Source organism: Ochotona curzoniae, unplaced genomic scaffold (genome assembly GCF_017591425.1).
Source record: "Ochotona curzoniae isolate NIBS_2020 unplaced genomic scaffold, NIBS_Ocur_1.0 scaffold_4701, whole genome shotgun sequence".
NCBI classification, from domain to species: Eukaryota; Metazoa; Chordata; class Mammalia; order Lagomorpha; family Ochotonidae; genus Ochotona; species Ochotona curzoniae.
In genome coordinates this window covers 77076952-77094850 of record NW_024467122.1, presented here as the reverse complement: position 1 = coordinate 77094850, position 17899 = coordinate 77076952, and the positions used below count along the sequence as shown (strand labels likewise).

The window sequence follows — 17899 nt, the reverse complement described above, 5'->3', positions numbered from 1 at the left end:
GCAAGCCCCTCACTTTGCACTGTTCTGAAATGTAAAGACTTAGCATCAAAGGGCTCTCTCTCTGGCTTCAGAAAGGCTGTGGTATAACTCTAGAAGAACAGGTTTCCCAAAATTCTTGGAGAAAATTCTTGGTCTAGTAGTTAACACAGATTGAAACACCTGTGTCCCACATGGAGCTGTCTGGTTTGAAGCTCCACTCTGGCTCCTGACGCAAGCCAACTGCTGACACAGACTCGAAAGTGGCAATGATGGTTCAAATGATTAGGTTTCTGACTCACAAGCTGAAGACTCGGGATGAGCTCAGGCTCCTTGCTCCTGCCCAGCGTTGCCATTTAGCAAGTGATCCAGTGGATGGAAATGAGCTCTCTGTCTCTGCCTCTTTAAAAAAAAAAAAAAAGAAAAGAAAAGAAAAGGAAAGGAAAGAAAAGAAAAAAAGACAAAAGCATGTTTAGGTAGAAGACATGTTGAAATCCTTGCATATTGGGGATTTTCAAAATATTCATGAAAATACGTATTATAAAAAATTATGGGGCCTGGCGGCGTGGCCTAGTGGCTAAAGTCCTTGCCTCGAATGCGCCGGGATCCCATATGGGCACGAGTTCTAATCCCGGCAGCTCCACTTCCCATCCAGCTCCCTGCTTGTGGCCTGGGAAAGCAGTCGAGGACGGCCCAAAGCCTTGGGACCCTGCACCCGTGTGGGATACCCAGAAGAGGTTCCTGGTTCCCGGCTTCGGATTGGCGCAGTACCAGCCGTTGTGGTCACTTGAGGAGTGAATCATCGGACGGAAGATCTTCCTCTCTGTATATCTGACTTTGTAATAAAAATAAATAAATCTTTAAAAATTTATGCATGAATTTCAATTTTGGGCACCCAAATAAGCTTATCATGTAACTGCATTTTCTGTGGATGTTTCGCGGTACCCTTGGATAACAAACCATCACACAGTGCTTTCAGACTAGACCTGGAGCAGACAGATGTCCGTGGAGCAGACTAGCACCATTATACTTTTTCTGAGGATGGTGGGGAGCCTCAGTGAAGACGATGGTTGCACCTGCCCCAAGACGAAGAAGCATCCTTCTCCAGGTAGAGGCCAACCCATAGAGCCTCCGTACAGCCATGCTCTCCAAGCCCAGCCCCAGACCTCCCCCTACGATTCTTAAAAGTTCCTCTTGATAAGATGAAAATTGCTGCATTTCAGCTTTAGCTCCACAGCCAGAGGAACAGGTTTTTAAAGGCTTCAGCGGAATACAGGATGACATTGGACTGAAGGCTTCCAGTGCAGAAAGCGGCAACCACAGCCAGTGCAAACCATGTTCAACTACATCCAGTCAAGTGTACCTCGGGGAAACAAACAAGCCACATCCCCTTGACTTACCACAACGTGGGCTCCCGACCTCGGAAAAGGCATGAGCGTGGCAGTTTCCTTCATTGTTCTATTTCAAATGATGATTTTTGTTGAAATCAGAAAATCCAGGAACATCCTTGGCAAGTCAAGTGGTAGGATTCTCTCTCTCTTTGTCTCTCTCTCTGAGCAGTTTCATCTCCCTAAGTATCCAAATAACACAACTCCAATACCCTTCAGAATTTATAGCAAGTAATCACTGAACACCACAAATGAGTAAAGTAATCACAGAAACCACAAAGTTAGGTAAAATCAGACAAAAGTCTTATATTTCACATGATTGTTTACCCTGAAGAGGTAAACACACTTTATATGTGTAACACGGAATGTAATTAAACATGAGTGATTTTTCATCCACATTTGTGTCTGTTCCACAAAACCAAGCTCTGATAACAAACTGGATTTTCTGCTCATGCATATGGGAATGGACCATTTATCTCCATAATCTAATGTGTTGTGCTTCCTTTTATGTGACTTCTTCCTCTTCTCCTGTTGTGATTTAGGATTGTTTCTGAGAGGAAAAAGAGGAATAAATATCCAGTTGATGGAACAGGAAGCAGAATAAGGTGTTTTGTGCATTTTTGAGAGTCACAGAGACAGAGAACTCTTCTCTCTCAAAGACCCCAAGAGCCAGAGCTGGGACACGACCAAAGCTGCGAGCTAGGAACTCCATCCAGGTCTCCCACATAAGTGGCAGGGACCTGACCACTTGAGCCAGCACCTGCTGCCTCTAAGGAACTGCCTTAGCAGGAAGCTAGAATCAAAACCATGTAAGCCAGGGCTTAACCCCAGGCACTCTAATATGAGACCCAGGATCTTTACCAGTGTATCAACTGCTAGGGCAAATGTCTGGCTCAGAATATGGTGTTTTGTTTTCATCTGTCACACTATAAAGGATTTTAGAAGTTTGAGTTTGTCAGGAGTTATAATTTTCAAACCTTGGATCGTTTAAGAATTTTGAATTTTAAAGTGTCATCGGTGTACTTGGTCTGACTTGTTCATTTTTTAGACAGGCAGCATGTGGAAAAACACACACAGACCCCTTTCTTTCCATCTGTGATAGAGAAAAGCCCAAGGCAAGGAGACTAGATTCCTTTCACATGATCCCTGACTCATCTTTCTGGAAGGGATATTTGAGGTCTGGGCAAACACCACTCGTGTAGAATGAAGCTATCCAGGAAAATCAGAGTTAATGTCTCAGTCCCACGGCTAAGCCATCTACCTCTGCTACTTGGCATCGAGTCAGCAACCACTGCTCCATGGATGTGTTAAGTGGCATTCCACAGTGGAGTCAGTTCACAGGGTGTTCAGTGGAGCAAGTAGCTTCCATGTGACCCAGCCAGGGAGCAAGCCAACTGGTAGGATTCTTGCTCTGTCTGGCTTTCTCTCTCTCTCTCAGCAGTTTCATCTCCTTAAGTTAAACATTCAAAGAACACAACTCCAATACCCTTCAGAGCCATGGTGTTGGGGAATATTGTTAAAGAAAAATACAGTGGCAAGTGTGGTTTAAGTCCCCACATAAGTGTGGTTTAAGTCCCCACATTGAGGTCCAGTGTTACACAATACCTTGACGGCTAGGGGAAAATTGGGTGAGCCTCAAGGAGCTTGGCCACAAGCTTCCCTCCCCACCCTGATCCCTGGGTGAGGCCCACCATCCAGACCAACCTCCTTGTCACTAACATGAGGCCAGCCCCAGTTCCTGTTCTGAGTAGCAGGTGCAGATTCCCTGCCTGCCTGTGGAATGATCAGCCCATCACACCTCTGGTGGGAACCAGAGCACAGCCCTCCACTCCAACACAGCAAAGCCTCTCTTGCATGGCCCCTGCGGTTCCCAAGGTCAAGCTTCATGGGGCCCTGTGTGGCATTCCCATTCTGCTGTGAGCCTGGAAGTACAGGTGATGTCATGCAGAAACTTGTTGTGTGGAAAAGAAAACCTCTGCATGTATTGTACTTGGAGAAGAATATTTAAACCCCCTGTAATAAAATTCAAGTTGAGTTATACAGATGTGTATTTAAGGCAAATGAGAAAGTCAGTGACATTTAGCCTAGTGATCAAGATACCTTGTGTGGGAGTGTGTGGATTAGAGTCCCAGTTCCATTCCTAATTCCAGCTTCCAGGTGCAGGTGATCAGAGCAGCAGGTGACAGCTCAGTCAAGTTCATGCCATCCATGCAGGAGACCAAGACTGAATCCCAGCTCCCAGCTTCAGCTGGCCCAGTTCCTGCCCTTCCAGGCACTTAGAGATGGAACCAGCAGGTGGGAGATTTCTGTTTATCTGTGTCTCGCCCAAGTTAAGTGTGAAAGATATGAAATAATATAAAATGGAGTGGCATACTGAAATTGAGAACAATTTAGATAAACTACCATCCAAAACCTTTGTTTTATGGGTGACACAACCTCAATAGAAAATGAAGCAATTTGAGGAAAATTTATTTTTTTGAAAAAAAATTCATGGCAAAACTGTACATCTTGATTTTACTTTTCTTCTTGGAAAAAAAAAATTACCTGAAGTGCTTGTGCTTCCCCTCCCATCCTTCATATGCAGTGTCCACAGTTTCACTGTGGCATGTGTCCATCATTTGTGTAATTCTGCCCCTCTGCACTCAGCCTCAGGCCCAGATCCTGAGTTTTCTCCATCAATAGCGACGTTCTCCTGGATCCGCACTAGCCAGTTGGGACCTCTCCAGATCCCCAGAGCCCAGGCCACAAGACTGACCTGGGGGACAATTTGGGTCTTGGCATCCCCAGCAGCAGCTTTTTGTCAGCCATTTCCCCCAACCCTGCGCAGCACATGCTCGGGGCAAGGCATGCCTCCTCTTTCTGGAACCTACTGGGTCTTGGCCCTACCTTCCAGCACCCACGTTTGCAACAGAGAAAGTTCTTATTGGCAATCAAAAATCTAGTAATTTAGCGCAATGCCAGTCATATTTCCAGGTGAATCTTGCAAGTCAGCACAATTTCTAGCAATCTTTGAGGGATTAGAGGTACAAGGGTAAGGGAGAATATAGGGAAGCTAGATATAAACATTTTTTTTAAAAAGGACTTAAAAAAATAGCTTAAGGTTGGTGCAGTGATTGGAACAGTGAGAGGACACTGCATCTTCTTTTGGAATACCCAGGTTCAAGTTCCATCTTTACTTCTGATTCCAGCTTCCTGTTCATGTGCACCCTGGGAGCAGCAGATATCAGCTCAAGTGGTTATCGCCCATGGTGTGGTCTGAGTTCCTCGCTTACAGCCTCAGCCCCTACTGTTAAGCAGTTATAAACATTTGAAGAGTGAAGCAGCAAGCGTGCGATTCTTCCTCTCTCTCTCTCTCTCACGCTCTGTTTTTCTTTCAGATAATAAAGGTTTGATAAGGCAGCTTTAAAATGTGTAGAAATTCAAAACTAAAGATGTTAGGAAAGCTATGGCAAGCAAATGCAAGTCAAAAATAAAACTAAGGAAAATAAAGGCTATGGCCAGTGATACTGGTAAGGTACCAGGCAAAGGGGGCTTCAAGGACAAGAGCTGACCAAGACCAAAATATGTCTTTTGTTTGCAATAGACACACCAGAAAACAAAGTTGTGATGTTTACCAAAGTTCAAATTCAATGTGATAACTTTCTCTTTAAACTGGTAAGAACAGATACTACACTTGATCTTAGCCAAAAGGCCGAGAAGCGATAACTTTCTCTTTAAAAAAAAAAAAAAAAAAGATTTTTTAAATTATTTTTTAAAGATTTAATTTTATTGGGAAGGCAGATATACAGAGAGGAGGAGAAACAGAGAGGAAGATTTTTCTTCTGATGGTTCACTCTCCAAGCGGCCGCAACAGCTGATGCTGTACCAATCTGAAGCCAGGAGCCCAGATCCTCTTCCGGGTCTCCCTCATGGATACAGAGTCCCAAGGCTTTGGGCTGTCCTCGACTGCTTTCCCAGGCCACAAACAGGGAGCTGGAGAGGAAGCGGGGCTGCTGGGATTAAAACCGGCGCCAATATGGGATCTCAGTGTGTTCAAGGCGAGGACTTTAGCTGCTAAGCCACAGTGCCACGTGGAGCCCAATGAGATAACTTTGAAATTATGCCTCCTTGAGATGGCTCACCAATTGACTATTGTGCCTGGAGTTGTGCTGGTGCTGGAGATGGCTGGGGCAGGGGCTGAGGCAGAAATGGGCCAGGAAGTGTACCAGCAAAGTTTAATGAAGAGAATGCAACTGATGGGTTAGGCAAGGATCTCAGAAAGCAGCAGAGCACCCAGCCTGCATTGTGACTGGAGGTCTTAGGGGTATAGCCCATTGTTTCTCCTTGTACTTCTCTGTTCTACTGGGATATCAATGGGCAGAGGGTTTCCATGGTATGGAACCCATCGAATTCCTCCTGGGGCTTTATCAGAGCAGTGTTATGGGGCCAAATAGGCTCTATGACATGGGGTTGGAAAGATGGACCAGAGGTGTCCCCAAGACAAAGACTAGGACCCATCTCCAAGGTTATGGGACATGAGCAAAACTTTGAGGCACAAATCCACATTGCTTCCTTCATTCAACTGCCTGAACCTCTAGTTCTTGTTCCTCACATAGGTAGATTAACATCTCCCTTCCTGCCAACAGATGTTTCCCAAATTTCACACTCAAGGTCACAGTAGCTGTTCAGATTCGACCCTCAGGTTGGTAATGTGGAGGAAGTGTATGGCTTTCCCTAGGTCATAGCCAAGTGCTGGAGACAATCCTCATCTCCATTTACTGACAATGGCAGGTATCAAGAAAAGAATATGTAGTTGTTATTTTTTTTTAAGAATATGATTATCTTATGAAGCTGTGCTGTGGGTCAACAACAGGCTAATTCTCCACCTGCTATAGCACTGGCATCTCTCTTCCCTTATGGCTGCCTGCTTGTGGCCCGGGAAACAGAAGACGGCTCAAGTCCTTGAGCTCCTGCACCCACATGGGAGACCCAGAAGAAGTTCCTGGCTCCCGGCTTCGGATTGGCTCAACTCCAGCTGTTGTGGCCACTTGGGGAGTGAACCAGCAGGTGGAGGATCTCACTCTGTCTCCCCTTCTCTCTGTAGAACTGCCTTTCAAATAAATATAAATAAACCTTTTTTAAAAAAGAGTATTATCCTAAGTAGAGTTGATTACCCGTTTTTGAGTCATGTAAATCGTTTCATGGCTCCTGTGTTATTTTTCTGTGTAGAAAGAAAGGAAATGAATGAGAAAGTATTGTTGATATTGCAACTCACTTCATCTATTACAAAATCCCACAGTTAAGTCAGGACACGGGGTGATGAGTCAGAGAGTGTCAACGGGAGAAAGAAACAAGGATCTCAAATTCACTGGAGTGTGGAAGAGGACTGGAAAGACAGATCTTCTACCTGTCAGACAAACACATATTTTCACAATGGCCACAAACACAGTCCACTTTGCGTTATTGAAACAGGTTCCCACATTTGTAATCGCCCAGGTATTTAGCGGCAGTAGGAAGAACGCTATGGGATGTCTCATCCTGGAGAGGAATATAAAAAGCCGTATGTAGGTTAGGTTACAGTTTAGTTTTCAGCAGAGAAAATCCAGAACAGTGGAAGGATCACGCTGGCTTTTTCATCTATTTTCTCCCTTCTGTTGATTCAGGCATCTCTAAGAGTTATTTCAAGAACCATTTTCACACATTCACTGATTTTTGTTTCTTTTTTTAAGCCTCTGGAAGTAAAACCCAAGCTGTCCATTCCAGCCATGGAGATAAACAGAGATCTGAGAGCCATCGTTTTGAAGTCTTCTCCTCTTTCAGCTATTTTGGAACGGGGTGAAGCCACCTTGACTACATGGCAGAATCACCTGGGGAGCTTTTCAGAAACGCTGGCTGCTCCGGACACATCCAAGGCCAATTAAACCTGGATTCTTAGGAACCGATGCACCAGGCAGGCAGGAAGTCAGGGCCTCATGGCTGCTCCATTGTCTTGGGACCCACATTCAAGGCTATTTTTAGGTCATCATTATAAGCCCTTTATGGGAGGAAAGCTTTGGCTTCTTTTACAAATAGTATCTTCTTTAATCTTCACCCCAAGCTGTGAGATGGAGCTGGTTCTCAGAGTTTTAGAAATGAGCTCATGGTGCAGATGATCCTGTAAAGGGCAGATGCCAATGGAGACCTGAGCTCAAGGACAGACTGGCTCTTGCTGCACCCCATCCTCTACCTGGTTCGCCAGTGAGTTAGGCTCTCCTCACAGAATTCCGACAGAAGCAATGCTCCAGTATAGGCCAGTAGAGGCTGAGGAGTGGGCAGTGCTGAAGGCCCCCTGTCTGTCAGCATCCACGTCCTTTCCCTGTGGGAGTCGGAGGTTAGTCTGCAATGCGTCTTGAATGACTCTCATGATGAGATTTCCTCATCTGCTGAGAGATCTTGGAATATAGAAAATTCAGAACACTAGATAGGAAGGCACGTCCATCTGTGGGCGTGAGAGAGAATAAAGAACAAAAACCAGGAGTTTCCTGTGGCTGAATAGAGGCAGGCCTTGGAAGCATCCAGCATTCATGTGCATACCCCAAGTCCTGCCCATGTCTAACGATCTTGCTATAGGTGGATCCCAGGAACTCCCTGTGGGGGAAGCTTAGGGGCCTTTTCCACACACTCACAAGGGGTGCTGCTATATCCAATAACACTCTGCTGAGACAATCAAGGGAGGAATTTCACAAACTCTATACCCAGAAAGCCCTCTGCTTGACAACTATCCCAGAGGAAGATGGAGTGCAAGGAGCATCAGTGGGCGGACACCCATAAAGACTCCTCTGATAATATTTTTTTCCTGAGATGCCCCCTGGGTCCCCTCCAGCCTGTCATGTGTACTCTCTGCCTTAGACTTTACAACCTTGCTTACTCGCTCCCCGAGGTCTCCCATGTGAAATGAGTTTCTTACACTAAGACAAAGACCTCAGAGCTAGTCCTAAACAAAAATTCCTCAAGTCATTCCCTGCCATTCCCTTTTGGGATGAAGCAGCATGAACTTTAGATGGTTTGGGCCATTGTTTCTCAGGAGCCAACACTGTAAGTTGTAGGGGCTGATGTTGTGACACCTGAGAAATCAGAAACCCATATGGGTGCTCTGGCCCAACTGCTCCACTTCTAGTCCAGCTTCCTGCTACCGTACCTGGGAAAGCAACAGAAGATGGTACAAGCATTTGGGCCTCTACCATCCATATGAGAGAGCCTGATGAGGCTCCTGTCTCCTGGCCTTGATCCTCCCTGGTCCTGCGAAGACCATGGAAGACTGTGGCAGCCATTTGGGCACTGAACCAGAAGATGGAATATTTCTGTCTCTGTTTCTCCTGCTCCTTCTGTAACTCTGAATTTCAAGCAAATAAGTAAAAACCATTACTTTTTTTGTTTCAAAAAGGGGGAGGAGGGAGGCTGTGGGGACAGTAACAGGTGTTGACAAGAATGTCTGGATTGGAACCATCACATTTTGTTTGTGGGAGTGTAAAATGGGGCAGTTACTTTGAGAAGTGATTTTGATCATGTTTTCAGTAGTTAAACATAGAATTGCCAAGTGATCCAGCTATATTAGCATATGTCAGAGAAATGTAAATATGTGTTTTCAGAAACTTTTATGTATATGCTCTTGGCAGTATTAATTCTAATAGCCAAAAAGTAGAAAATAAGCATGCTGCCTACTGCCCGACAGATGGTGGCTATACTGAAAGCCACATTTAAAGGAGTAAATTTGAGGGTGTATGAATTATTTCTCAATTTTCTTTTCGTTTTGAAAGATTTCTTTGTTTTTTATTGAGAAGTCAGATTTACAGAGAGAAGGAGATACAGAGAGAAAGATCTTCCATCTACTGGTTCACTCTCCAAATGCCACAATGGCCCAAAGCTGAGCCAATCCGAAGCCAGGAGCCAAGAGCTTCCCCCAGGTCTCCCACACAGGTGCAGAGTCCCAAGGATTTAGGCTGTCCTCGACTGCTTTCCCAGGTCACAAGCAGGGAGCTGGATGGGAAGCAGGGCAGCCGGGACACAAGCCGGTGCCCATATGGGATCTAGGGGCATGCATGGTGAGGACTTTAGCTGCTAGGTTACCACACTGGGCCCACATTTCTCAATTTTCTTTTAAAAATGACCAAGAACTATGTTGAGCCATAAAGATCAAAAAGAAAAACAATCTGCTTACATATGTGAAGCTCAAAAGGCAAAGCTAGAATGTTCAGGGACACATATCCAGGGAGTGATTCTTATGAAACTCATTACAGTAACAACTTCAAGGGTTCAGAAGAGGTTTGGCAGGTCCCACGAGGAGAACTGAAGGGATGCCAGTGACGTTGCATCTTCTTTGGTGTCAGTCACGGTGATCCAGCGACTCATCTCATGGTAACTCAAGGAGTTGCCCGTTTGTGGAGTGTTCACTTTCTATTACATGCTGCATTTCACAGTTGGCATCCATTATAGTTTCCCAGTGAAAAATGCATGAAATGCAGGCATTATTGTTTACTAAATGATTCCCATATTGTTGACATTTCAATAGCGCTTCCCATCTTTCATTATTCTTAATAGTAATTAGTACCTTGTACAAAGAACCCCTCGTTCTGATTACCAACCTAGAGGAGATTTCCATCTGTGGCCATACAGAGTCCAAGGATCCAAGTCTTTGACGGTTCATGCTGTGAACCTTTAATGCAGTTTTTCTTTTCATATAGCACACATGGTTTATTTCAATCCAACGCTGCAGTGTACCAAGCTGGCCTTCCAGGACTTAGCCCTTGGATACGCTAAGTCTCCCTTGTTCTTGAAGTTCTCCCTACCTTCCTCTGGAGCAAACTCACCAGTCCCTCCTGCAAGTGCAGGCAGGGACAGTGTGCTTGCTTCTGCCACCTCACAGCGACCCAAACCAAGGTTCAGGAGCTTGCTGAGAGCGCTTCTGATCAGGGAGAGAGGCTGTGGCTGAGAAACCTGCACTGGCTCCAGACCACCTCTCCTTTGCCATGCCTTCTTAAAACCATGATGAAGTCAAGAACTGCAACCATCATACACATAAATGGTTTCCTTTTGTCCAGTTCTCTACCGAGGACCAGCAATAGGGTAAAACTTATCCAGATAAAAATTCAAGAAGTGAACATGGACAGCATTCATTTAAAAGTGCTAACGTAGGGCCCGGCGCGGTGGCGCAAGTGGTTAAGTCCTCGCCTAGCACGCCCGGGATCCCATATGGGCGCCGGTTCTAATCCCGGCAGCCCCGCTTCCCTTCCAGCTCCCTGCCTGTGGCCCGGGAAAGCAGTCGAGGACGGCCCAAGGCTTTGGGACCCTGCACCTGCGTGGGAGACCCGGAAGAGGCTCCTGGCTTCGGATCGGCATAGTATCGGCCCGTTGCGCTCACTTGGGGAGTGAATCATCTGATGGAAGATCTTCCTCTCTGTCTCTCCTCTCTGTATATCCGCCTTTCCAATGAGAAAATAATAAAAATAAATCTTTAAAAAAAAAAAAAAGTGCTAACGTAGAGCTGGTGCCATGGTATAGCAGGTTAAACCCTTCCCTGTGAGGCTGGCATTCCACATGTGTGCCAGTGTAAGCTCCAGCTGCTCTACTTCCCGTCCAGCTCCCTGCTTGTGGATGGTCCAAAGTCTTGGGACCCGGCACCTGCGTGGGAGGCCTGGAGGAGGCTCCTGACTCCTGGCTTGGGGTAAGCTCAGCTTTGGGTCATTGTGGCATTTGAAGAGTAAATCATAGGGTAGAAGACTTCTCTCTGTCTCACCTTCTCTTTGTAACTCTACCTTTCAAATAAAAAAAGAAGATGCTAAAGTGAATTTGTTAATACATATAGAACAGTATGGAAATACTTCAAAAAGCTTGTGAAAACAGAAATTAAAAGATGAATGCATATCTCTACAAAATATTTTTGATTTCCATGCATGTGAGAGGTGTTTGAAGAGGTCACAGAATTTATTTTTAAAAAGGATGAATTTCAAAAAATGTTTTGCATCAAAATAAGCTTTTTATTTCTGCTTTTGCACAAATTTTGAAATCCTTCATATAGTGTTCCAGGAAGTGATGAAACTATAATTTTGGAATTCTGTTTTTACCAGACAGGAATCTACACATCAATGGGAAGTTGCACAACATTAGTTACAATGGACTCAAACTCACTTATATTCTACTCCATAATGAAATAATCCCTAAACAAAGAGATTGTACAACTACACCGTCGTGTGACATTGAGAGAATTCATAGCCATCCCCTAACTATATTTCCACATGTGGGACCATTTCTCCAACCCCACACTTCTCCAGGGGCCTGGAAAGTCCACTTGGTGTGTTGTTCACTATTTTGAAAGCCTGTTTTTTAAAAAAACTACGTATTTTATTTCTTTGAAAGTCAACCTAAGAGAATTTTCCACTCTCTGGTTCACTATCCTAGACAGATCCCTCCTACCCATCAGCCTGTGAGCAACATCCTCCTTAGGGGACACAGGACATCACAAAGTTCTTTCGTTGCCTGTACTTGCCAGAGGCTGAGGCACCAAAGACTGTCATATCCATGACTAGTGTGTCTTGCAAAAGCCAAACCCGCAAGTCCCCACTGCTCATATGTTAATGGAACGCCTTTTGGTCTACATTTTCCTTACAGCTTGTCTTTATTCAGGATTCCAACACGCCTTTATATAACATTTACAGTGTGTGAATATGTGTTTAGCATAAGGCTGTGCCAAGGTAACAAGAATAATTGATAATACAGCTAGATTTCCTGCATAATCTGTGAAATACTGCCCATTTGAAGGCAGGAACAATGTGCTTGTTGGAAGTGCAATTAGCCATGTTGTCATTTGGTCAATTCAGAACAAATGCTTTCAGCACAGCCATGATAGGTTACTTGCTAAACTTTTTTTAAAGGGATTTTTGAAAATCTTTTATTGGAAAGGCAGATTTTACAGAGAAAAAAAAAATGTTGCATTTACTGGTTCACTCCCCAAGTGGCTACAATAGCCAGAACGGAGTCAATCGGAAGCCAGGAACCAGGAGCTTCTTCCGGGTCTCCCATGTGGGTACAAGGTGCCAATCTTTTTGGTCATCCTCCAGCAAGCCTTAAGCAGGGAGTTGGATGGGAAATGAAGCAGCCAGGACAAAAAACACCTCCTATATGTGATCCTGGTGCTTGCAAGGGGAGGATTGGTCAATTGAGCCATCATGCCCAGCTAAATTCTTTTTGTAATTGTTTGAAAGACAGAACAAGAAGCAGAAAAAAAGGTACTCCCTCTCAGTGGTTTATTCTCCAAAGGCAGCAACTACCAAGGCAATAAGTCTGAATGGGGTTTGGTAGGTTGGAAAGATCCAGAAAGAAGCCAAGAGTCCTGTTGGAGGAAGAAGACGAGAGATGAAGAGGCTGTCTGAAGGTTTAAGGAGGAGACCGTGTGTTTGAAGCATTTCTGACACACTGTGAGGAATGCCAGGGGACAAGACAGGAGTGGAGCGGAAGCCTTGGCCGGAGGCCGTTCAGTTAGTGCAAGGAGCACAGTGCCTGTGCCTGATTTCTTGGGGTGGCTGACGCAAAAGGGCAGGACTCATCGGTATGTCTGAGGAGCAATGATTAGGATTTGATGATGAATTGCACACAGGTCTGAGATCAAGGTGGGAGCCAAGATGAATAGGAGGGCAGAGGCCTTGCTTCCTTTGCCCCCCTTCTTATAATGGAAAACTTGGCTCAAGACACTGAAAATTCGCTGTAACAGTCCAACAAATGTCCCCTGTCAGTGCAAACATGTGCAACTTCTCAAGGCATCAAAGTGAACATTGCTATACAGAAACTTGGCAAGGACTTGAGCAGCCTTGGAGGATGGACAGAAGGGATAGAAGAGGTTACAGTCATAGCACAGCTGGTGAAGCTTCCACCTGTGATGTCAGCATCCCATGTGGGCACTGGTTCTTATCCCGGCTGCTCTGCTTGTGCTCCAGCTCCCTGCTCACATGCCTGGGAAAGCAGCAGAGAATGACCCAAGTGCCTGGGTCCCTGAACCCGCGTGGGAGAGCCAGAAGAAGCACCTGGCTCTTGACTTTAGCCTGTCCCAGCCTGTTCAGCTGTTGCAGCTATGTGCAAAGTGACCAGCGGATGGAAAATCTGTCTCTCCTCTCCACCCAAAACCCCTGTGATTCTTTCAAATGTGTAAATAAATCTTTCTTTCTGTCCATCTGTCTGAATATATAGGGATTCATAGATACGTATGAAGAATAAATGGAAAAGAATCCAAACATTCTCAAGGGAAATTTGAACTCTAGTCACCAATTAATGTACACTTTCTCTACCACCAATTCTCTTTTTTAAAAGATTTATTTTTATTATTTTTATTATTTTTTTTATTGGAAAGGCAGATATACAGAGAGGAGAGACAGAGAAGAAGATCTTCCGTCCGATGATTCACTCCCCAAGTGAGCACAACGGCCGATGCTATGCCGATCCGAAGCCAGGAGACTCTTCTGGGTCTCCCACACTGGTGCAGGGTCCCAAAGCTTTGGGCCGTCCTTGACTGCCTTCCCGGGCCACAGGCAGGGAGCTGGAAGGGAAGTGGGGCTGCCGGGATAGAACCGGCACCCATATGGGATCCCAGGGCGTGCAAGGCGAGGGATTGCCTTAACCACTTGCGCCACCACGCCGGGCCCTTCTACCACCAATTCTATCTCCTGATGAATACCCTAATAACCAAAGGTGGCTTGATTGATGTTCAAAAATATTTCTTACAAAGATGAAAATTACAAACATTATAAATGGCAACAATAGAGAATGGTTAGCTTTACAGGTACTTACGCTGCCATTAAACACTTGGGAATATTTTTGATTATGACATAAATAAAATTGTGTTCAGGGCCCGGCGCGGTGGCACAAGTGGTTAAAGGTCCTCACCTTGCACGCCCGGGATCCCATATGGGCGCCGGTTCTAATCCCGGCAGCCCCGCTTCCCTTCCAGCTCCCTGCCTGTGGCCTGGGAAAGCAGTCGAGGACCACCCAAAGCTTTGGGAACCTGCACCCGCGTGGGAGACCCGGAAGAGGCTCCTGGCTTCGGATCGGCATAGTATCGGCCCGTTGCGCTCACTTGGGGAGTGAATCATCTGATGGAAGATCTTCCTCTCTGTCTCTCCTCTCTGTATATCCGCCTTTCCAATGACAAAATAATAAAAAAAAAAAAAAAAATTGTGTTCAAAGAGCATGATTTTTTAAAACAAAGCCCTAACTGCAAAGGCATGCAAATAATAGCAAATAAAAAGCAAAATGTTAGTAATGTTATGTGACCAGCTACAAAAACACATAAAAGAAGATTAACTGATGCCCATAAAATAGAAACCCACATTTCCCGCCCACATTTTGGTGAATAACCTGATTTAAAGGGTTGTGGGTGTGAATCCTGAAACTTTTTTGAAAGATTGTCACAGTGACTTCTGCTATCACTGTAGTGATCAGATACTTCGAGGAAACTTCTTCTGGACTGAATGTGGCATCTCCGGTGGTTCTTCTGTGGCTTTGGAAGCAAAACAAGACAAGGAAAGATGGGTGCGGGAGCGTAATTTAATTAACCTTCTCTTAAGTTGCACGTGTTTTCTTTCTGATTTGCATGAAGGGGAAAGTCTTAGGGCAGAAAGTGCCTTCCACGTTTTAGTTTAATTTCCAGGCCTAATTACATTTGCTGAAACTCAGCACACTTGCGATTTTACAAGAATGACAATGTTGTGCAACGAAATTTGGCCTTGCAAAACTTCTCAAGTTGTTTTTCTTTCCTGGAAATTAAACTCCAAAAACAGCTTATTTTTTTAATCATATATTAAACAAAAAACATAATGTAAAGTTGACAAGTAGATTATAGCCTCTTTTTAAAATTATAATGGAATATGAAATTATAAAAATTCTCGGGCCCGGCGCGGTGGCGCAAGTGGTTAAGTCCTCGCCTTGCACGCCCTGGGATCACATATGGGCGCCGGTTCTAATCCCGGCAGCCCCACTTCCCTTCCAGCTCCCTGCCTGTGGCCCGGGAAAGCAGTCCAGGACGGCCCAAAGCTTTGGGACCCTGCACCCGCATGGGAGACCCGGAAGAGGCTCCTGGCTTCGGATTGGCATAGCATCGGCCGTTGTGCTCACTTGAGGAGTGAATCATCGGACGGAAGATTTCCTCTCTGTCTCTCCTCTCTGTATATCTGCCTTTCCAATAAAAAAAATAATAAAAATAAATCTTTAAAAAAAAAATTCTCAAACAAGGACAATAAGAATTTTTAAAAGGTTTATTTATTTTTATTGGAAAGGCAGATGTACAGAAAGGAAGGGAGACAGAAAGGAAGATCTTCTGTATTCTGATTCACTCCCCAAGCAGCTGCAATGGCCCAAAGCTGAGCCAATCCAAAGCCAGGAGCCAGGAGCTTCTTCTTGGTCTCCCACGCAGGTACAGGGTCCCAAGGCTTTGGACCATCATTGACTGTTTTCCCAGGCCACAAGAAGGAAGCTGGATGGGAAGCAGGGCTGCTGGAATTAGAAACAGCATCCATATGGGATCCCAGGGCATGCAAGGCAAGGACTTTAGCTGCTAGGCTACCATGCTGGGCCCAATAAGATTTCAAATGACTATCTCAATTCTCTCATGTATAAAAGCTCATATAATATCTTTAAACTCACCAATTGCATCAAAAATAGTTTTTGGGCCCTGTGCGGTAGCCTAGCATGTAAAGTCCTCACTTTGCACACGCCAAGGTTCCTTATGGACACTGGTTCTAACCCAGCTGCTCCATTTTCCATCCAGCTCCCTGCTTGTGGCCTGGAAAGGTAGTCAAGGACGGCCCAAAGCCTTGGGGACCTGTACCCACATGGAAGCCCCAACAGAGGCTCCCAGCTCCTGGCCTCGGAGCAGCTCAGCTCCAGCTGTTGGGGCCACCTGGGGAATAAACCAGCGGACAGAAGATCTTTCTCTCTGTCTCTCCTCCTCTCTGTATCTGACTTTCCAATAAAAATAAAATAAATCTTTTAAAAAAAGTTTTTCAATCCTGTCAGTTTTTCCAACTTTGCATTCCTTTCCAGGCCTTTATTTTATCTATTCTAGATTGGATCATACATCTCTTTTATGGATGGTCCTTCTCTCTTTCTTTCTAGCTTTTTTACGCTTCATTTAATTTTTACTTGAAAGAGTTACAGACAGAGGGAGAGACACAGAGAAAACGAGATCTTCCATCCTCCAGTTCACTCCCCACATGGCCGCAAGGATCAGAGTTGGGCTCGTCCAAAGCCTGGAATTTTTTTTTTTTTCTGGGTTTCCCATGTACGCGCAGGGGCCCATGCACTTGGACCATCCTCCAGGGTTGACTGTGCCATGTCACAGGCAGATGTGGTAGGAATGTCTGTGTTGAGTGGAAGCTGGGAAAGGAAAAAGCAGAGTCACCATCTCCACTAACACACATGGCCCAATGGGGAATTTTAGAGGTTGGTGTAAGGGAGACCAGTGGATGACAACAGAGCAGCCACGGGGAGCATCATGCTGGAGAGTAAGTACAAATTCATGCGTCAAAGAGCCTGGTGTCACAAACCCGACCCAAGTCAAAGTAAAAACAGATCTGATCCATCCCAAGGGGGAAACACCGGACAAGCAGATTCAAATACTCAAGGAGAAAAAAAAAGCAGAAAAACAATGGCGGTTCTTATTCCACAATTATCTGCAACAAACTCTTCAAGGACCACTCAATTCATAAAATCGTCTCTGGGCTCACTGCCTAGACACTATTACTTTCTGATCCTATACTAGATCCATGATCTCATATTGATAGTCTGTGTTATGATTTATATTTTGGTATGCTGTTTATGTGTTTCAAATGTCCCTAGCTATGTAGTTAATGTTCTGATTTAGCTCTTTCCTTGTCCCTCATGCTGCTGGGATTTGGGTATCAGTTCGGGTGCCCCCGAAGGCCCAGGTTTCAAAGGCTTGGCCTCCAGGGTGACGTCATCGGGGGTAGTGGAACTAACAGAAAGTTAGGCCCCACTGGAAGGGGTCCCTGGGACTACCCTCAAAATGTAATTCTCATAAGAGGTTTGGTTATAAAAGCCAAGTTGGACTTAGATGTGCTCTGTCCCTCCTGACCCCCCATTCTGGGCCAAGAGAAGAAGGCCCATCTCCCCGTCGCCGGTTTGGCTCTGTCAGGAATATCATCAGGAGATGGGAGTTGAGGCACAATTTTCTAGTCTCATGAAGGAAAAGAAGGAACCTAAACCATACAGGGGTCTGAGAGCAAGAAAGGACTTAGCACATTTGCCATAGCTAAGCTGAGTTCAGTTAACAGGTCGCTGAGTTAGAGGGACAGCCACAAAGGGGTTGTACTCAAAGATAAGGCCTGGGCATTAACCAGCTTTTTGCAGTGAAATACTGACCTATGCTGCTTATGAAGGAAATAGGTCTATTTTAGCTCACGAGTTTGGAAGTTCAAGTCCAAATATCCAAGATAACTAACTGTATAAGGTCCAGGATCAGGTGGTTCCACAGATTTGACTCTGAGATGACAAGAGCAGGACACAGAGACCAGTGA

The 17899-nt window shown here is 45.2% G+C and overlaps 1 pseudogene; it reads right to left on the bottom strand.

Annotated features, from left to right (window-relative positions):
- Nucleotides 1-4851: 4851 nt before the first annotated feature.
- Nucleotides 4852-5067, bottom strand: LOC121149718 (annotated as a pseudogene).
- Between the last annotated feature and the right edge of the window lie 12832 nt (nucleotides 5068-17899).